The following is a 22,513-nucleotide window of genomic DNA, read 5'->3' on the forward strand; positions in this document are numbered from 1 at the left end:
GAATATTTGGGCTGTGATCAGATAGCGTCTTGGATTTTCTAAGTTGGGAGCTTTAAATACCTCATAGATAGTAAGGGCATTTGGTGTAATACTCAATGCAAATGAGACATTAGAGTCTCAACAATGTTCGAGTTCATTCTTTTGAATTTCATTATACTTTTGACAAACAAGGTCTAAGTTTCGTTTGGAATGTAAAGATTGCTATAATTGTTTTGACCCTGGTGAAGCATTGTAGCTGTTCTTTGACCGCGATTATCCATTTGCACCATGTCTTGCTTCCACAACTGAATTGACGCCTATGCTAACCTATAATGTTGCTTACATTTCACATACTCATGTTGGAAATGTGGCCTATCATGTTTTTTTTCTCCCGGTAATTCATTTTTTAATAATGGTACAAAAGTTATATTTAAGTATATGTGAAATCTCATGTGGTTAACATGAGCCAATGCCATATATATGGATCTTTTTTTGAGTTTTAATAGGATATCTATGGATCCTTTTTCAAAGCGTAGGGAGAACTTTTTTTGTAAATTGTTAACTCAACTTCAATATTATCAGGGAAACAGAGGAAGAAAAGTGTAAGAAGAATTTTTTTTTAAATTGTTAACTCAACTTCAATATTATCAGTGACAAGTTACTTGTTGTGGAACTGATAACCACGGGACAGTCTTGGGTACTAAACAAGTTGATGAGTCTTTTGAGGTGACAAACACTATTACAAAATTTCTTCTTTCTTGGAAGGATTATAGAAATATCCGTAGTCGTAAGGCATAGAAGATGACCCTGGAAGAGCTTGGTGACCCATTTGCATATCGAAGAAGAGCCTTGACTGCATGATGTGAATGACAGAGGTCACAAATGATTAGTAGGGAGCATTTGACTGAAAGCCCCAAGAAGAAGCCAATGCATCAAGGAATTAAGATTAATATATAAGAGAAGAAGCAAAGAAGGAGACTAAGAAACCCAACCAAGAAGCTAAAGACAATGGAAAGAAGCCATATGTCTGCTATTTTTGTTGTAGAATTGTTCACATACAATATATTACTGAAAGAAGCCATAAGCACAACCAACATAAACTAAAGAGAAATATGTCGTCTTTGTCTACAAGGTGTACAAGGTGAACATAGTAAGGAGCATGAGAGATTGGTGGGTAGATGCTAGAGAAACTAATTGTTGCCTATTATTTATGAGGCAAAAATGTTCAAATTCAGTAATTCCAAGGTTTAAAAAACGGATAAGTGACTCCAATCGGTCACACCCATACCCGTGTCGGATAAGACAATCGGTGGATCGGATTGGAGAATCGGTGAAATTGGCAATTTTTGCCTCAAAATCTTTTCAAAATATCACTATAAATCTCTAAAAATAGTGTTATTTTAGTTTTTAAAAGAAATTAGGAGTAGTGCATTATGTACTTTCATTACTTTGTAAAAATAAGTAAATACTGAGATGCTATTTTCCTGTCTGGATGTATAATTAATAAATAAAATACAATATTTAGTTATCAATAAGTAATTATTAATTATAATAAACATGATTCAAGAAATTCTATATAACAACTTCACACATCTCAAAATTATATCAATTTTTTATTGTCATATAAAATAAATTACTATAATAATAACAAATTAAAAATATTTTTTTGTTAATATTTGTAAAAATTAAAATATATTATTTAAAAATACAATCTAGACAAAATATGAAATAACATAATCTATATAATAATAATAACAATTTATTAAATAACTTAGAAATTTGGTATATTAAATTATGTGATTTTTAATGTATTTATAACAATAAAAAATTTCAATATAGTAATAACAATGTTAACATAATTATATTAAATAAGTTAACAATTTTTATATAATTATATTAATTCAACGTAATCATATTAAATTAATTTTAATGTGATCATATTCATATAACTAAAATTTTATTGTAGATTAATATTCATATAACTAAAATTTTATAGTAGATTACTAAAGACAGACACTTGGGCGAGGTTGTAATATAAACAAAATTCAAAAATTGTAACAAGATATGAAAGATAGGAAAGTAACATGATAGACAAGTGTATATTGCATATAATTATCACTCGTTAATTTTGTTTCGGTCACCGATCAACTTTTTTTAACAACTTTTACATAATTATATTCATTCAACATAATAATATTAATGTCATTTTAATGTATTCATATTCACATAATTATAGTGACATAAATTTAACATAATTATATTGAGTTATTAGCATAAATAACAACAATTTCCTATAATTATATTAATTCTTGTAAATTTATTATGTGTAATCTGTATTTTGTATCTATGTGTAAATCAAATTTAGTTATATGTACTTTATTTTTATAAATCATAAAAAATAAAATTGAAATAAAAAAAATTATTTTGTAGACCAATTATTTTATAGATGATAATATACAAGAGAGATATTAATGAAATCGTCTCTTTTAATTTGTTGACTCTATTGCTACAGCAAAAGAGATATCCCACATCGATAGATGGTAGGAAGAAATAGGCATAAAAAAAACTTAGAAAGGCATGACAATCTATTGTTTAAGTGACATGCGGGAGATAGCCGTAGCAAAAGGTGTGTTGCCCACATGAAAAAATTATTAGGCAGTTTGAGAAAAAAAAAACGATCGAAATATTTCGTATTTCATATATCACAATGATATATGATACCATTAGGAGATTTCTTGAAAAAAAAGGTCGGATCCTGTTTTATTGATGGATCTAAAACAGTTTGACCGATACCCGATCCGAATCTCCCGATTCCCGATCGGGTCAAGGATTTTTTAAACACCCAGTAGTTCTATTGAAATAAGCAATTACCACAACAAAAGAAGCAATTACCAAAACCAATATGACCAAAGCGAAGTATGTTGTCTTGTCTCTTACATGGACATAGTCTTGGAGTTATGTCCTTTCAAGACCTTTAGTCCATCGTTCCTTGATAGTTCTTAATCACAGTGGGAATGAACTGGAGCATTGCAATTACAAGATTTTTGCAAACTGGAATCCAAAAACTCAAAGCATCCCGAGTCATGAGGCAAGACTGAAGGACGCTATTCACAATCGAGAGGTTTGAGGGTCTCCTCTAGTAATGATTATTATTGTGAGTGTATTAGAAACCAAATCTCAACTGAGGAGTACAAAGTGCAACAAAACTATACAATAGAACTTGAAATTTTCACTAAATACACTTGAAATTATACCCTGAAATCGAAAGTATAGCAAGGTTGCTGATATTACAGAGATATGGCTTCAAAAACACTTTAGAAAAGATGATACAAATCTATTTAAGTTTCTTATGAAAGTACAAGATTATCCATGAAGGGTCATCACAAGACTAAACATGAATAATGTGCTCTTAAAATTGGTCGGATGCCTCGATCTCGCTCTCCCGGATATAGATGATCGGGTCACATGTGTCTCGGGTTCAGAAGACCCGGGACATGAGATCGCTCTCTTGGGAACCTTGTTCACAGAACAAAGGCAGGTGCCCAATTGGTGAGAGAGGAATTTTATTCGTGAGATGAGGACCAACCTCACCTAGGTCTGTTGCTTACTCGGCTGACTTGCGTGGGCTCTCTCTTAGATCACGACGAAAAGCCCCACAGCTGCTTCAGCTGGTTCGGAATCACCTCCCTTGACCTGCAATCTCCTTGTTTTTTGCAAAGCACTAACATGATAAATTTGCAAGACAAGTAGGCCAAAGGACCCACCCTTGTTTTGGGGCGAACATGCACAGATGTGCACATTCAGATCGCAGAGAAGATTAGAAGTTAGAGTGATGAAGAAAATGATTTAAATAAGGAGGGGGAAAGACAATAGGACTTGATAAGGGAATGAGACTAGCATGACAGCTGGACCAGTACAGTGACCGACTTGGAGTGGAAGCAAGACGGGCACGGACCGACGCGATGACAATACTACTATAAACCAAGGGCGGTATGTCCTAATCTAGTGTGGTAGCAAGAGGGGCATGATACTCTAGACCAGCACGACGACAATACTACTCGAAAGCCAAACTGCTATGACAGTGCTAGACTGAGTCTGTCCTTTAGTCAAGTGAGAATGGAAGAAGGAAGGCGAAGAGAAGAGAGCAAAAAGAAGACGTGGGACGAAGAAGTAGGAAGGTCTCGGTAGCATTAGGCATCACCACCCATTGTCAGGGAGTAACAGTGCCATGGCCCCTGGACGGCGCTGGACACTACTGCTCGCGACAGGGGGGGGGGAGCAGTAAACTGCTGACGGCGTTGGCCATCGCCATCGGTGACATGAGAAGGAAGCAGCGACCCTTCACGGGTGGTGGTAGGTATCATCGTCGACAATAGGCACAGAGAGCAAAAGAGAGGCATGCGGATGACAGTAAGCATCGTCGTCTGCGATAGACGCAAAGCACGGTTGAAACCCCCCACGGGCAGCGATAGGCATAGCCGTCTGCGACAGACACGATGCACGGGTGAGATCCCTGCTGGTGGCGATAGGCATCGCCTTCTGCGATAGGTGTGGGATGATGAAGACTTGTCTGCGGACGGCAATAACTACTACCGTCTGTGCTGGCGGAGGACGCCGAAGACACGCCTGCCTATGGTGATGAGCGACACCTTCTGAGACCTGTGAGAAGAAAGAGAGAAGTTTCGAGGTAGGGGATGCATATCGCCGTGCGTGACACCAATCTAAAAACCAAAACAGGAGCCTGACCCACTACTGGTTAGGTGCCTCGATCTCGCCTTTCAGATCTAGATGATCTGGCGGCATGTACCTCGGGTTTCTGGTGAACCCGGGGTTTGAGATCACTCTCTCAGAACCTTGCTAGAGAGTAAGGGTAGGTATACCAATCGATGAGAGAGGAATTTTAGGTGGGTTCCGGACTTAGTTGGGCTGGCTCGCTTAGGCACCCTCTTAGATCAAGAAGAAAGCCCTCCAGCTGCTTTAGTTGGTTCGGAATCGCCTCCCTTGATATGCAATCGTCTTGTTTTCTGCACAACACTTCTATGGTTAATTTGTAAGACAACTGGGTCAAGAAGACCCACCCTTATCTTAGGGCAACGTATGCTCATGTGAGAGCATGATGAAACATAAAGTTTTAGATAAAGATAGAAAAGAGAAGAAAAATTTGACGGAAAGGTGAAGCTAACATTGCATCTAGACAATTATTGACTCGAAGTGGTAGCAAGATGGGCATGGTCCTCACGACCAGCACAATGACAATACTACTCAAAACCGAGATCGATATGGCAGTGCTAAGCTAGATCTACCCTCAATCAAGTTAGAAAAGAAAAGGATGAAGAGAAGAGAGAGACGACAGAGGGAGGAAGAATCCAGACGGTAATGGGCATCGTCGTTGACAACATGAGGAGGCGACATGTCCTTGGCGAACAGTGATGGCTCCTAACGAGGCGCATGGCGATAACTTCTCATAGGTCTCGCAGCTACGACAATGGGCGCAGGGAGGCACAAAAGAAGCCAGTGCGCGACGACGAGTATTGCCTCAACCCTTTGCAGACGGCGATGGGTATTGCTGTCTACAACGGTCACGAGACAGGGTGAACCCCCTATGGGTGGCGATAGGCTTCGTTACTTGCGTCCTTCATTGAGGCGCTTAGGATACGTCTACAGACAGCGATGAGGATCACCGTCTATAGGCCTCGCGAAAGATATAGAACAGAGGGAGAAAGAGACGCGTGCATGGAACTGCCATCGTCATGCGTGATCTATGAGGCTACCAGGGAGGCATGCATGACATTGCCACTGCCGTGCATGGCCTCTGAGGAGAGCTCAGATGGGGATGAAGAAGAAGAAAGAGAACAAGATAGAAAAGAGGAGAGAGAGAAGAAAAGAAAAGAAGAGAGAGAAGGTTTACATCGAACCTAGAGGTACCAGTCAAAAGTTTCTCTCACCTCAATCTCTCTCTCAAGCGTGACACAACAGTGGGAAGAAAGAGAAACTATATTTAGTAAAAACTCTCTCTTTTGCAAGGAGAAGAATCATGCATGTGTCCTTTTTTCCACGTAGAATGCTGGTACATATATATAGAATTTGCCCCAAACATGGGTGGATGATCAGAAGTAACCCTAATAGCTGGAAATTAAGAATAAATTGAATTAAAAGAAATTACAAAATAAGGTGTAAAATGACAGATTTGCCCCTTCTTAACAATTTGTAGAATTCCACAACAGTCCCTATGTTGCCCTAGAACTTGCGTGACCTTGCATGGATGATCCGGGGTCGTTTTGATGCTCAGTTGATCGTAAGATGATTGTTTTCTAGTAGGACTCGGCATGGCAATCGATTTGCTACCAACTTCGAGCCATGGATCGTGTTTTTAGTGCATGATCATGTGACTTGAAATTTGAGTGGATCTTGAAACTTTGTATTCGATAGTATACTTGTTTGGTGATTTCTTCCCTGAACTACACTGAGCATGCTGTTACGATTGCGGGGCAACAAATGCAGCTCGATTCCGTGCCCGAGCGAAGATTTCACAACTTTGGAATTTCTATCGGAATTTGGAATTTCGACGATAGAATTTGCAGTTGTTTCGTCAGCTACATGTGTCGTTCATCATGTACGGGGTTTGGGTCAGTGATAGCCCGAGACCTTATGCTCGCAATGGAATTGGTCTTGTGTCGATCAGGCTCGTGAGCGGCGTGATCCGGCTGCTTGAGCAAGAGACGACGATACTAAATTTCCTGCAATTTCTTCACAGATAAGAAACTTCTCTCTAGATTTTCTTTATGCTCGGTTGTCATCACGGGGCGTGCCACATATCGAATCGCTCGTCTTGATTAGACGAATATGCTCACCAAATTTGAGCGCTATCCGACTTGGGACGAGTGAGATATAAGCATCAAAAAGCGTCAAAATTCACTAGTCATGACTGTCTCTTCCATGGCGTGGAGTTACAGGGTGGCCGCACGGGAATAGCATGCGGCCCCTCCTCTTTCACTTTTTTGCCTATAACTTCTTTTTGGAGTATCTGTTCGAGCTGAAATTTGACCTCTTGGGGTTTTCAACTGTGTCGATTCCAATGGTGGTGGTCCCACAAAAAACTGAGACACTGAAAATATAGCTCTAGTTATATGGACCATTCCAGGGTGCTTTAGGCTGATTTTGCTGGAATTGTTTCTTAGTCTGTACTGCCTTAGACATGTTGGAATGCGATGAAACTTGACAAGAGACTTTTAAGAGACCACATGAAGATCTTGGCAATTTTTGGGGCTATTATGAGACTGTCAAAATTCTACTGTTTGCTAAGCCTTTATTGAGTGGGGGCCCCATGTTGATGAAAAATACCTTTCAACAGCATGCCCTGCCAAATGTTGTGCTTCAAGATAATTGAGAAGTGCAATCATTCGGGAATTTTGAGGGATCTTGTTGAAGTCGTCACCCTCAAGGGACTATCAGGCCTTTTTTTTTAAGGCCAAATGCTACGAATCTTTGGTCGGCATTGTTCGCTGCTACACCAGGTTTGCTTTTGATGCTCAGGGTATCTTTGTAGGTCCCGTCTAGTGAGGTCTAGTCGGGGGCTTTTGACCCATCCCAAAAGTCTTGTCTCATGTAGGCTAGGAGGTTTTGGTGAAACGTACCTTGAAGCTTGTGATAGGTTAGACCCTGGCTTCGTCAGTTTCTTGCCTTTGTGATGGTCCTTAGCATTTTCGGAGGGATATTTTAGTCATCATCCTCACCCTCAAGGACTCTTGTTGTTGTTGAACTAGGGAGATCTTATGCGGCTCTTACTCCCTGATGAGCCATATTGAAATGTGGGGGATCTTATGCTGCTCTCACCCCCTGATGAGCCATGATTGCTAGGAGATATTATGTGACTCTCACTCCTTGATGAGCCATATTGAAATGTGGGGGATCTTATGTGGCTCTCACCCCTTGATGGGCCATGATTGCTGAGAGATCTTATGCGGCTCTCACTCCCTGATGAGCCATGTTGAAATGTGGGGGATCTTATGCGGCTCTCACCCTTGATGAGCCATGGTTGCTGGGCGATCTTATGCGGCTCTCACTCCTTGATGAGCCATGTTGAAATGTGGGGGATCTTATGCAGCTCTCACCCCCTGACGAGCCATGATTGCTGGGAGATTTTATGTGGCTTTCACTCACTGATGAGCCATGTTCTTGGGAGATCTTATGCGGCTCTCACTCCCTGACGAGCCATATGGTATTGCAATTAGATGCTGGCTTTTGAGGATTTAAGCAGACCTCATTAGCCAGGATCTTGACTATTTAGAAACTGGACGTCGGCTGAGGCGACAGCTGTGCGTCTTCCTGTCTTGTCGGTTTAAGAGCCCTTTTGTGGGTTTTCACTTGAACTGGGGAATTAGCGCTATGAAGATGGTTTTCGCCAACTCCTATTATTTCTAGGCTCTTTTACTCATGACCTACGGTCATGTCCACCCTTTTCATCCTTTTTTAATCACGATGCCCTTTCAGGGTTTTCACCGCGCCTGAATTTTGTTTTCCACGAAACTCTCTTACTTATGGTTTCGTGACCATGCCCGTCCATCATTTTTACACATGGTGTTCCCTTGTCTAGGTGTGCACCATGCCCCTTTTTTTTTTTTTTTTTTTTTGAGAATGCGTGTTTAGAGTCGTGCCTTCGAGACCTGTGTGAAACCTTTTAACGTTATGCGGCCAGGACGTGCACTATAGTTTCAGGTCATACAGCTGGACTGTAGTGGTGATGAATGCAGATTGTGGAGGCCATAGAGTAAGCTTGGTGATGACTTTTGACTCACTTGGGAAGATGGCATAAAGTTTCCTTGTGAAGAGTTGATGATGGCTAGATGGTGGGTGAGAAATGGTGACCCACTAGCTGATGACAAGTATGGCTTGCAGAAGGGTTTGCCGTTTGGTGAGCATGGGTAAGACTAACTGGGGAAAGGATGATAATGATGGTGAAGTGGTGCGCACATACAAATGGGATGGCTAGGGAAGGAATGCATGAAGATGCACACGAAAGGCGTGTGTACGTGTATGTAGACTCAGTGGGGAGGAAATGGAGGTGGAGTGCGTACACTAATGGGTCGGTTACAGAAGGCATGCGCGAATACGCGTAACAGGTGTGTGCACATATGTGGGGGACGTCATGCCTCCTAGACCTAAGCAAAGCAGTTTAACGTCATGCGGTCAGGACGAGCACTATGGTTTAAGGTCATATAGCTTGGATCGTGGTTATGAAGTTTAAAGTCATGCAACTAGGACCATGAAGTTTAAGGTCGTGCAACGAGACTTCTGCTACAGTTTAAGGTCATATAGTTTGGACCATGGCTGTGCAGTTTAAGGTCATACAACATAGACCATAGCTATGCAGTTTAAGGTAATGCAGCATGGACTAGTGTGTGGGTCGTCATGTACGTAAAGCTACATGGGGGATGAGTTGTGGGTAGCCATCTGACTCTTAGGGATAAAGGTGGTTAAGGCTATACACAAGAAGAGAGGTTTTAGATGGAGATGGCAGCACTCAAGGAGTGGCAAACAGAAGAGATTTCACTGGGGGTTAGGAGGGCCAGTGTGACTCCACAGGGATAATGAGTAATGGGGTGTACGTAACTCTGCTGAGGATGACAGGGTAGAGCACAGATGAACGTCATTGAGGGTTGAAGGGATAAGGATAGGGATAGCGGGTCATAGTAGGATGTGACCCTTACTGGGATGTTGATGCAGAACACACCCATTAGGGGTTAAGGGGGTGGGTACGACCTCTGCGTGCATCTAACTCCATTGGGGATGTTGCTGAGATACCCTTTTAGCGAAGGAGTTGTCTATCTCTCAGCTGGAGCTGTGCGCATGAGCCATTAGTTGTGCCATGCGTTACAGTTTTTAAGGTCTTCTAGCTCGGATCATGGCTATGCAATTTAAAGTCATGCAGTTAGGACTATGCAGTTTCAGTTCGTGTAATTAGACCTCCACTACAGTTTAAGGTCATGTAGTTTGGACCGTCATGCTAAACCTTTTAAAGTCATGCGGCTAGGACATGCACTATGGTTTAAGGTCACATAACTGGACCATAGTCATACAGTTTTGAGTCATGAACCAAGGAGTATGTAGTTTAAGGTTGTGCAATTCATAAAATTCCAGAACAGTCCCTATGTTGCCCTAGAACCTGCGTGATCTTGCATGGATGATCCGAGGTTGTTCGAATGCCCTGTTGATCGTATGAAGATTATTTTCTTATAGGGCTCGGTATGACAATCGATTTGATACCAACTTCTAGCTATGGATCATGTTTTTAGTACACGATCATGTGACTTAAAATTTGAGTGGATCTTGAAACTTCAGATCGATAGTGTACTCATTCCTTGATGTTTTTAAGTGATTTATTTACTGAACTACACTAAGCATGCCATTACGATCGCGGGGCAACAAACGCAGCTCGATTTCGTGGGCGAACGAAGATTTCACAACTTTAGAATTTTGTCCGGAATCTAGAATTCCGGCGATGAAATTTGCAGTTGCGTGTCGGCTTCGTGTTTAGAATCTGACCGTTCATCATGTACGGGGTTAGGGTTAGTGATAGCCTGAGACTTTACGCCCGCAATGGAATTGGTCTCGCATCGATCGGGCTCGTGAGCTGCGTAATCCGGCCGCTTGAGCGAGACATGATGCTGCTGAATTTTCTGCACTTTTTTCACAGATCATCAACTTCTCTCTAGCTTTTCTTCGCACTCAATTGTCATCTTGCGGCATGCCACATATTGAATCGCTCATGTTGACTAGACGAACATGCTCACCAAAATTTGAGCATGATCTGACTTAGGACGGGTGAGATATGAGCATCGAAATTTACTAGTCTTGATTGTCCCTTCCATGGTGTGGAGTTGCAGGGTGGCCACACGAGAATAACGTGCGGCCCCTCCTGTTTCACTATTTTTCCTATAACTTCCTACTGAAGTGTCTGTTCAAGTTGAAATTTAACCCTTAGAGGTTTTCAACTGTGCCAGTTCCAATGGTGGTAGTCCCACAATAAATTGAGACACCAAAATGTAGCTATAGTTATAGGGTCCGTTTCAGGGAGCAAGAGGCCGATTTTCTACACTGCCCTAGACATGTCGAAATGAGATGATACTTGGAAAAAGACTTTTGACAGACCTCATGATCTTGGCTAGTGTTGGAGCGATTATGAGACTGTCGGAATTTTCACTGTTTGCTAAGCCTGTATTAAGCGGGGGCCCCATGTTGATGAAAGATACCTTCCAACAGCTACTTGAGCACAACCCGGTTCACCGTGTGCTCCTTCCGATGGTGTTATGCAGAATAACGACTAACGTCGTTCGTGAACTATGTTGAGGAAAGGAGACAAAGAAGAGAGAATGAAAGAGAGAAGTTTGCGCATGGCGCTGCCATCACCATGCATGACCTGCGGAACCACAAGAGGGGGAAGAAAGAAGGAGGCATGCACGACACTGCCACTGCCATGCATAGCCTCTGAGAAAGACTCAGCAGAGAAGAAGAAGATAGACGAAGAAGAAGAAAGAGAAGAAGAGATAAAAAATACTTCGAAGATAGGAGGGGTACCGCTCTAAACGTGCTCAAGAGAACTCAAGAAAGAAAGCCTTAATTTTTATTGATCAAAAGTTGAATCCTTGTACAATGATTTTTCTAGCCCCTCTTTTCTCTTTGAGAGGTAGCGTTTATTTATAGACTAGAGTAAAAACGTGGGTAATTACCTAAAACTAACCCTAATTGATGATAATTAAGGTTTATTTGAATTAAAAAATTAAGAAAATAGGTTGCAAAATGATTGATTTGCCCCTGCCTAACAATTGGAAAAATTTCAAAACAGTTCGTGCTGAGAACTAGGGACATTCTTTATCCTTCTCGGATGATCCATTGACGATCCGACATCTGAATGAACAAAAGATGATTGCCATTGCGCAAGGCTCGATGCTACGATCATTTTGATAATAATTTTAAGCCATGAATCACACTTTAAAGGCATGATCACCTAACTTGAAATTTGAATAGATCTTGAAAACTTTTGATTGATAGTGCGTCTTCATCTTGATGTTTTTTTTGACTTATTCACTGAATTGCACTGAGCATATTACCACGATCGCGATGCGACAAACGGGACGCGATTTGGTGCCCGAATGAATATTTGACAATCTTGAACTTTTGGCTGAAATTTAGGATTCCGGCAGTCAAAATCTGCAGTGACTTTGACTTGATCATGTGCGAAATCCAACCATTCATCACGTGCAGGGTTCGAACCAGCGATACCCACGTACCTTACGCACGCGATGCACTTAGTCTCACGTCGATCGGGGTCGCGAGCGCTGTAATATGGCCACTCGAGTGAGTGTAGGTGCTGCTGATTTTCTGCAATTTGTGGGTTCGAATCACAAACCACTCTCTAGCTTTTCTCCTTGCTCCGATATCGTCACGAGATGTGTCACATATCAAAATGCTCATTTCGACGAGACAAACACACTTCAACAAGTTTGAGCGCGATCCGATATGAGACGAGGGAGATATGGACGTTACAAGTTCACTATTTGTGACTGTGCTTTAATGGAGTTTAGTTGCAGGGTGGCCACATGGGAATGGTGTGTGGCTCCTCCTGTTTTAATGTTTTACCCATAACATCTCCCTAGAGGGTCTGTTTAAGTTGAAATTCGGCCCCTAAGGGTTTTCAATCATGTAGGATCCAATGACAGTGGTTTCACAGATTTTTGATGCTCTGAAAGTAGAGTTCCAGTTGTAGGGGTGCATTTCAGGGTGCTAGAGGCTTATTCTATCGAACGTTTTCTTAGTCTGCACTACCCTAGATATGTCGGAATGCGACAAAACTTGGCAAGAGACTTTTAGGAGTCCTTATGAAGATCTTTATTAGTTCTGGGGCTATTACCGTAAAAGGCGCTTGGACCAATAAACAGGTTGATGCAGCACTCGTCTCAACAGGCGGCTTCAACCTGCATTCAAAAGAAAAATACCTGATGTCATAATACCAGGATCCATAATAAAAAAGAGTCCTTGAGGGTGAAGATGATGAACAAAAGATCCCTCAAAATAAAAAAGAGTCCTTGGGGGTGAGTACGGTAAACAAAAGTTCCCTCAAAATAAAAAAGAGTCCCTAGGGTGAGGACAATGACTAAAAGATCCCTCAAAAACAAGAAGAGTCTTTGAGGGTGAGGGCGATGAACAAAAGATCCCTTAAAATAAAAAAAAGTCCCTAGGGTGAGGACGATGGCCAAAAGATCCCTCCAAAAATAAGAAGAGTCCTTGAGGGTGAGGACGATGAACATAAGATCCCTCAAAATAAAAAAGAGTCCCTAGGGTGAGGACGATGACCACAAGATCCCTCAAAAGCACAAAATGGCCCCTTAGGGTACCGTCCAATAAGGTGAGGACTGTAAACACTAATCTATCCATGTTGCAAACTCGTCTGATAAGGTGAAGGCATTAAAAACTAATCCCTACAGTCCCGCGAGGGTGAGGATTGAGAAAAGATACCTCAAAGTCTCTTCTCCCCCAAAGTCTCCATGGATGGATCTGCGACAAATGTGTCTAAACATCTAAGCATCCTAGTTACAGCATTACGTGGATTTCTCCTCGGCATTCACGTGGTCCTGTGGTTAGGAAGAAAAAGAGATAAAGCCAAAAGAAAATTTTCAAATGTTATCCTTCTCGCTTCTCTCGAAGCACAACATTCGATGGGGCATGTTCTTTGCAGACATTTTTCAGCACCATGGGTCCCCGATGCAAAATAAAAGAGAGAAGCCGGTCAATAAAGCTTGACAAACAGTGGAAACTATTTACGAAACTATTTTGCTCATGGTTTCGTGACCATGCCCGTTCATCTTTTTTACTCATGGCGTTCCCTTGTCCAGGTATACACCATGCTCGTTATTTTTTGTGAATGTGTGTTTAAGGTCATGCCTTCGAGACTTGTGCGAAGCCTTTTAACGTCATGCGGCCAGGACATGTACTACAGTTTAAGGTCATGCAGCTGGACCATGATGGAGATGGATGACAGTCTATTGAAGCCATGGAGTGAGTATGGCGGTGGTTTTGATTCACTTTAGGGAGATGGCACGAGGCTACCTATGAAAGATGGATGATCTATGAATGGCACGTGAAAAGTGGTGACCCACTAACTAACGACGAGTATGGATGGAGGGATGGCTCACCGTTTTGTGAGCATGGGTGAGACTCACTGCGGAATGATGGATAATGGTAATTAAGGAAGGTGGATTTTATGAAGATGGTGGATAGTGGTGACCCATTAGCTGGTAGCGAGTATGGATGGTGGAATAATTTGTCGTTTTGTGAGCATAGGTGAAACCCATGGGGAATGGTGAGTGTTGTAGAGGGAAATGGATCCACTAGGGATTTGGTCATGTGTGGAAGCATGTTTAAAGTCTGCCTCTTAGACTATGTGCAAAGCCTTTTAACATCATGCAGCTCGGACATGACCATAGTTTTGAGTCATACAGTTGGACCATGCATTTTAAGGTCATGCAACTAGACCTCCGATAATGTTTAAGGTCATATAGTTTGGACCATTAACGATGGGAATCCTCTGAGGATTACTTGGGTCAATATAGCTCTACAGGGGTAATGAGCAATGCTATGCATGTAACTCCGCTGAGAATGACAAGCCGGAGCACAGATGTAGCCCCACAGGGAATAGTGGTGGAAGACACTCGATGGAGAGGTATGTCCATTTCATAGTTTAAAGTCATGCGAATGGACTATTTATCGCACCATTTAACGTCTTGCTATAGGGACGCGTCTTACAGTTTTAAGGTCTTGTAGCTCGGACCATGGCTATGTAGTTTAAAGTCATGCGGCTAGGACCATGCAGTTTAAGGTTGTACAACTGGACCTCCGCTACAGTTTAAGGTCATATAGTTTGGACCATGGCTATGCAGTTTAAAGTCATGCGGCTAGGACGATACAGTTTAAGATCGTGCTACTAGACCTCCGCTACAGTTTAAGGTCATATAATTTGGACCATGGCTATGCAGTTTAAAGTCATGCGCCTAGGACCACGCAGTTTAAGTTCATGCAACTAGACCTCTGCTACATTTTAAGGTCATATAGTTTGGACCATGCAGTTTAGGGTTGTGCACCTAGATCATTATGTGGTAAGGGAATGTGACTCCATGGGGAACAAAGTCATAACTGGAACTTGACTCTCTGAGGATATGATGAATGTAGCACAGAGAATGGACTCCCTAGCGATACAAAATGGTCCTCACTGAAGATAACATGTCATAACATCTGGGTGTAGCTCGCTGGAGCTGATAGTGGGAGAGCCACTTACGGCACTCACACGGCGCTAACGCATGTCGCACTAGGCCTAGATGATGCGCACGACGTTAGGCTTCTGGTGAAGTTCACGACATCAGGCCTCTGGATGAAGCGCACGACATTAACACAAGTAAGGCACGTGACACTAAGCCTTAGATAACATGTACAGCGCAGGGCGTTAAGTTTCAAATAATGCACGCGGCGCTAAGCTTAATAATGTGCACGACATTAGCTTGGGGAACATGTTGTGTGTGGTGTTAAGACATAGCGATGCCGATGGTAGCAAGTAACAGGAGAAGGCAGTTGGTAGTAGACTTATAAAGCACAGGCGGCAATGACTTGGATGCGAGCCTCAGGCTTGACCCACCCCAGCCTGGACCTATCGTTGTTTGGAGACGAGGACTGGAGCATCATTTTGAGCTTGTGAAGGGTACTTTGTGTAACCCTCATCTACAAAAGGGGGTAAAACCCCATTTTACTGCTTTGCCTTCGGTGAAACGGTGAAGAGAGTTTTAGAGAACGAGAGCTTTCGTCAAGAGACTTCCGGCGAGAAACCTTCGGCCAGGCCACAGTGCGCAGTCATTCAGGAGCTCTCCGGCGATCTTCAGCAAATCGTGAACCTTCGCAGAGTGCTTGTGAACGTTTTAAGAGAACGCCAAGGCCTCTTGAGCAAGGAACAGGGGCTGTTTGAGAAGAAGGGAACCCGGCGAAGTTGCAGTGAGGTCTGCAGAGGCCGTAGTAGTGATCCTACAAAGGTGAAAAGAGGGGAAAGCATAGCGGCTGTGCAGAAACCGACCAGGGGACTCTAGTGGTTTTCCTGATGGTCTTTTAATCACCGGAAGAGAAGGAGGAGGAACAACAGTGGGCTCACCGGAAACACAGTGACATTTCGACAAGTTTTTTTTTTTAAGGGATTGGAAAGGCAAAAAGAAGGGAGACCGAGAGGTCACAATGAGATTTATGTGGAGATTCTGGTGGTTTCCTGAGGAGAGGAAAAGGATAGAGGGGGTCATCAGGTGGATAGGAAGGAAATTTTTCCAGTGAGAAGAGGAAAGGCCTGTAGGGACCCAAAGAGTCGCGAAGACTGTAGCCGTTGGGAGGTGGAAAGTCGTGGGAAGGTGACCATCACCGGAGAGCGACGGTAGGGGAAACCGAAGAGGCACGAGACACTAAATGCCCCCTAGATTTATGAATGAAATAACTCTTTTCTATTTTTGTGTGATGCATGTCTTTTATTCTTCCTTCTCTTTCTGCTTCATTGTTTACGCCCTTTCACTGTGTGAGATGAAAAAGAATAACCCACTCATTGCTTTGTCTTATGATAAATTGTTGCGGCTTCAATGACCTCGAATGGGGGAGTAGTTGCTTCCTCACCCCTTAGTGTTTGATTAGACAAGGGCTCATAGTTCATGGTTCTCATGATTTGGTGAGCCTGTTCACTGTAAATACTCCAATCTGGGGGAGCCTTGGCTTCGATTCAAGTTGCATTTCTCTTGAGCTCATCATATGTCATAGTCTCAGGGACGAACTCCTTTAAGTGCTTTGAAGCGACACGCATAACCTCCAACTGATTATGGAGGCGGCGAACCTCACTTATCAACTCTGCCATGGGATGTTGTTCCTGAGAGCCGGAGGGCTGACACTTGCCTACCTGCCCTGCTCCACATTGAAGAAGTGTAAGACCTTTTGGCTGCTGATGATCTCTTTGTTCAAGGAGTATGGGATTCGGAGTACCTTCCTTGGTGGTTGGTATCCCAGTTCTGCTTCTAGAAGAGCAATGGGGACATGCAGGACTTTTTGCTGGTCCGGCGTGTAGGTGACTCTCAATGCTGGAAGGTCTACCTGCAAGGCTTTCTCAACTTCAGAAGTTGCTTCTAGCTCATTATTTTGTTCTGACAAATTAGAAGTGGAGGTAGAGGGGGAAGCTTCATATTCAGGAGATGACACCATGATCTCAGAGATGTGGCAAGGTATACTTGGGTAAATAGGAGTCAGGGGGAGGATCTTGCCTTGTCTTTCCTCCTCGTTGAACATGTCCATAATCATTCACCCAAGGTCCTTGACATCATCATGAGACAAGGGTCATGTCTCTCTCACAGGCTTCCAGCCATCATCCCTTGGCCTTTCTGGAGCTGTAAGATCCATGAAATAGTACTTAACGTCAGCATAGTGAGTCTCAGCTACAGGGAACGTTCTCTTATCATCATAGATCGTGTGTTGTCTCCCATCTTGATTGTATTTGAAGCATTGGTGGAGCGTGGACGGAACCACCCCCTGATCGTGAAGCCAAGGGCGGCCGAGCAGGACATTGTAAGATGTATCAGTGTCAATTACGTGAAAGTGAGCATAATGTTTCAGGTCACCGATCTTGAGGCGAAGACGAACTGTCCCAGCCGGCTTTTCTTCTGATTGGTTGAACCCTTGCAAAGTGATGTGGGTATGAGTGAGGTCTTAGATCCTAATCCCAATCAAATGAGGATCCTTCTTGGGATCAGGTTGACTGCTGACCCTCCATCCAGCATAATCCGGTTGATAGGGTAGGCATGAAATTCACCAGTCACAAAGAGGGCGATTGTGAAATTTGCCCCCCAACTGAAGGTCATCTTCAGAAAAGGTGATCGCTAAGCACCCACTCAGGATGGTTGGGTCTACCTCAATAGTCTCCACTTCAGTCTAGTACACCTCCCAGTTAGAAAGGGCTTGAATCGCGGCCATACTGTAGTCTTTGGAAAGCATAAAGGCATCATAAATACTTAGAAGGGCTGGAAGTTTTTTCAAATGCCCAATTATGTTATATTTTACCTTATCCTCATCAGCCTTCTGTGCTCTTAATACGTGGTAGGGTAGGTTTAGGAGCAGGTTTTGGTCGATGCAGTATGGGCTAATGGGGAAGTAATAGAGATTTGTATTAGGGATGTAGAGGTTTGAGGTTAAGGCTTGGGGAAAACTGAAGGATTAGGAAACTTGAGGTCTTTGAGCTTCTGAGGTGTTTGCTATCGCTTCTTCCCTGATCTTAGGCTCATTTGCCCCGTGTTAGATGATACTTCCCAGATCTGCACCATATGGGAGGCCTCCTTAGAACAAGAGCTTGCAGATGGCTCAATCTTGGCTTGGGTTGCTAGGGCATCTGCGACGGTTAAGAATCTAGCCACTTGAGCCAACATCTTTCTTAGTTGCTTCCAATGCGACTTGCTGATGTTGGTGCGTTCGAGATCTTTATTTACAGCTTCGAAGTCTGGACATTGTCGAGCTGTACTTGCGATAGAGCTTTAATCTGCCATCAGGCCTTTGCCCCGAATTCCCTTGTGAGGTCCGGGTGCATGGCTGACCTGAGGCGAGTGACTTCAGATAGTACTCTTAGGGAAAACCTTCGAGTATCAGGTCTCGAGGTGTTTACCTGGCAAAGGAAGGGCCACAGAAGAAGAAACTAGCTCGTGACTCCGTCTGAGTCGAGATCGAGGAGGAACCTGTGAAGCTGATGCGTGTGCACCTTTGGAGGCAACCCTCCGGATGACTTCGGGGTCAGTCTGGACTGGGTCAGCTGGTTCGACCTTAGGAGGCGAGACCTATGAGCTCGTGTGTGTGAGGGACAGGGTAGGAGCTTATCTCTCACAGGGTGACGCCATGTGTGCTGAGAGGCACAAAACTGGTGCTGCCCCGAGCTATGGGATGGAGATGCATGGCACGTGCAAGGTTCAGCCTAAGAAGGTCTAGCCTTGGATGCGAGCTCAAGGCAGCATTAAATTTGCCCCGAGGTGTGGCTTGAGTGAACGAACCACGAGCCTTTAGGTGTGTGAGAGAGGGGGAGGCCCCAGGTTCTCCTCCTCGGTGTGTCAAGCCTCTAGGCATTGAGGTTTGGGGTGGTGAAGGAGTATGGGGGGTGGTCTTGCGGCGACCCTCAGGAGCGATGGCAATCTGCTTGCCTTACGTGAAAGCGGACATCCTTGGGGCAAACCATAGCAATGTGACTGGCAAGCGACTTGCTAGTAGCAGAGTGTGTGTTGTGGGTGGTAGCAAACGAGCTACCAATACGAAGGGCCTTGGTGGAGGGTCCACTAGAACTAAAAAGTGGGGAGTTAGGGACCTTCAAGTCCCTTGTCGCACCAATTCAGTAAAGAACCTGGGAACCGGACTGTGAGTGCCAACTCAAGAGGAGTATAGGGAGTGAGGCTTGAGAAACTCGCTTCCCCGGGAGGGTCACGAGTGCGGGGATGAGAAAATCCCAAATCGAATGAATGGGTTGAATAGCTCAGATGACATGGAATGCAATGTAGAAATAAAAGGTGATGCCGATCAAGCAAGAGCTAACCGACAAATGGGTAGTATGTCCCCAATGGAGTCGCTAAACTGGTTGGATGCCTCGATCTCGCCCCTCGGATCTAGATGATCCGGTGACACGTGTCTTAGGTTCAGAAGACCCGAGACCTGAGATCGCTGTCTTGGTAACTTTGTTCACAAAACAAGGGTAGATGCCCAATTGGTGAGAGAGGAATTTTATTCATGAGGTGGGGACCAACCTCACCTACGTCCATGACTTACTCGGGCCGACTCACGCGGGCTCCCTCTTAGATCACGACGAAAAGTCCCCCAGCTGCTTCAGCTAGTTCGAAATCGCCTCCCTTGACCTGCAATATGCTTGTTTTCTGCAAAGCACTAACATGGTTAATTTGCAAGACAAGTGGGCCGAAGGACCCACCCTTGTCTTGGGGCGACCATGCACAAATGTCCACGTTCAGACTGCAGCGTAGATGAGAAGTTAGAGTGATGAAGAAAAGGATTTAAATAAGGAGGGGAAAGACAAGAGGACTTGACAAGGGAACGAGACTAGCATGATAGCTGGACCAGTATAGTGACCGACTCGGAGTGGCAGCAAAACAGGCACGATAACTTAGACCAGCGCAACGACAATACTACTCGAAACCAAGGCTAATATGTCCCAATTTGGTGTGGCAGCAAGACGGGCATGGTATTCTGGACCAGCACGACGGCAATACTGCTCGACAATCAGACCATTATAACAATGCTAGACTGAGTCTGTCCTTTGGTCAAGTGAGAATGGAAGAAGGAAGGAGAAGAGAATAGAGCGAAAAGAAGATGCAGGATGAAGATGTAGGAAGGTCCCGGCGACATTAGGCATCACCGCCCACAGCCAGGGTGTAACAGTGTCGGGGTCCCTGGATGGCGCTGGACACTGTTGCTCACGGTGGAGATTCCTGCGGACGGCAATAACTATCGCCATCTACGCTGGTGCAAGACATTGAAGACACACCTACAAACGGCGATGAGCAGCGCCGTCTACGACCCGTGAGAAGAAAGAGAGATGGTTTGCAGTCGGCGATGCATATTGCCCCGTGTGACACCAATCCTGGAACCGAAACAGGAGCCTGACCCGCTACTTGAGCACAGCCCGGCTCACCGTGTGCTCCTTCAGACAGTGTTGCGCACAACAACGACTAACGCCATGTGTGAACTATGTTAAGGAAAGGAGACGAAGAAGAGAGAAGGAAAGAGAAAGAAGTTCGCGCATGGCGCTTCCAGCATGACCTGCGGAACCACAGGAGGGGGAAGAAAGAAAGAGGCATGCGCGACCCTACCACTGTCGTGCATGGCCTCTGAGAAAGATTTAGCAGAGAAGAAGAAGACCGACGAAGAAGAAGAAAGAGAAGAAGAGAGAGAAAATACCTCGAAGATAGGAGGTGTACCGCTATAAACGTGCTCAAGAGAACTCAAGAAGAAAGCCTTAATTTTGATTGACCAAAAGTTGAGTCCTTGTATAACGATTTTTCGAGCCCCTCTTTTCTCTTTGAGAGGCAGTATCTATTTATAGACTAGGGCTAAAACGTTGGTGTATTACCCAAAACTATCCCTAATTGATGACAATTAAGGTTTCTTTGAATGAGAAATAGGGTGTAAAATGACTGATTTGCCATTGCCTAACAATTGGAGAAATTCGACAACAATCCCTGCTAAGAACTAGGGACGTTCTTTATTCTTCTCGGACGATCCATTGATGATCTGGCATCCGAATGAATAAAATATGATTGCCTTCTGTAGGGCTCGATGCTACGATCATTTTGACAATAATTTTAAGCCGCAAATCACACTTCAAAGGCATGATCACGTAGCTTGAAATTTGAATAGATCTTGAAACTTTTGATTGATAGTACATCTTCATCTTGATGTTTTTCTTCGACTTCTTCGCTGAATTGCACTAAGCATGTTACCACGATCACGTTGTGACAAAGTGGACGCGATTTGGTGCCCGAACGAAGATTTGACAATATTGAACTTTTTGACGGAATTTAGAATTCCGGCTGCCGAAATCTGCAGTGACTTCTGGTTAGGTGCCTCGATCTCACCCTCCGGATCTGAATGATCGGGTGGCACGTGTCTCAGGTTTCAGACGAGACCCAGGATGTTTTGAGATCGCTCACTCGGGAGCCTCATTTGAGAACAAGAGCAAGTATTACCAACCGGTGAGAAAGGAATTTAATGTCGTTAGGCGGGACTTACCTCACGTGGGTCTGTGACACGCTAGGGCTGGCTCACGTGGGCGCCCTCTTAGATCACTTTGGAAAGCCCCCTGGGCAATCGCCTTTCTTGTTTCTTCTTTCCTACAAACACATACACACATATTAGAAGTACCGACAAGTGGGGCAAGGTCTCCACCTTGTTACATGATGAAATAAAAATGAGAGAGATGAATTAAAATAAAGATGAAATAAAATAAAATTAGGAAATGGAATTAGGATTAAAATGGCATGAAGTGAAGTGAAACAAATAAAATGAAGTAAAATAAAATAAAAGGGATGGAAGAAAATAAAATAAGATGATATAAATGAATAAAAAAAGAGTAAGGGATAATAGGATAAAATAAATGGAATAAAAATAAAATACAATGGAATAAGGGAAAATGAATTAAAATGAAGGAGGTGAGAAAAATAAAATAAAATAAATAAAATAAAATAAAATAAATAAAATAAAGAAGTTAAAGATAAATTAAAATAAAATAAATGAAGTAAATAGAATATGGTAAAGGAATGAATTAAAATAAAGTAAGGTAAAATAAAAGAAAAAGGTGTGATGGAAATAATATAAAAAGGAGGAAATAAAATAAAGTGGAATAAAGTAAAATAAATGAGGTAAATAAAATAAGGAAAATAAAAATAGCGTGGGTGGGCAAAAAGAGTAACATAAAGTAAATTAATAAAGTAATAAA

At 43.3% G+C, this 22,513-nt stretch overlaps 1 long non-coding RNA gene across 1 annotated transcript; it reads right to left on the reverse strand.

Moving 5' to 3' along the window:
• Positions 1–501: 501 nt before the first annotated feature.
• On the reverse strand, positions 502–22,140 carry LOC148780986 (uncharacterized). Its single transcript, XR_016060102.1, has 2 exons — positions 21,808–22,140; positions 502–832 (listed from the first exon to the last, which is right to left on the reverse strand). It is a non-coding gene; the product is annotated as an uncharacterized LOC148780986 (long non-coding RNA).
• Positions 22,141–22,513: the final 373 nt, after the last annotated feature.

This window comes from Amborella trichopoda, chromosome 8 (genome assembly GCF_054954075.1).
Source record: "Amborella trichopoda isolate Santa Cruz 75 chromosome 8, AtrichopodaSantaCruz75HAP2 v2.0, whole genome shotgun sequence".
Lineage (NCBI taxonomy): Eukaryota > Viridiplantae > Streptophyta > Magnoliopsida > Amborellales > Amborellaceae > Amborella > Amborella trichopoda.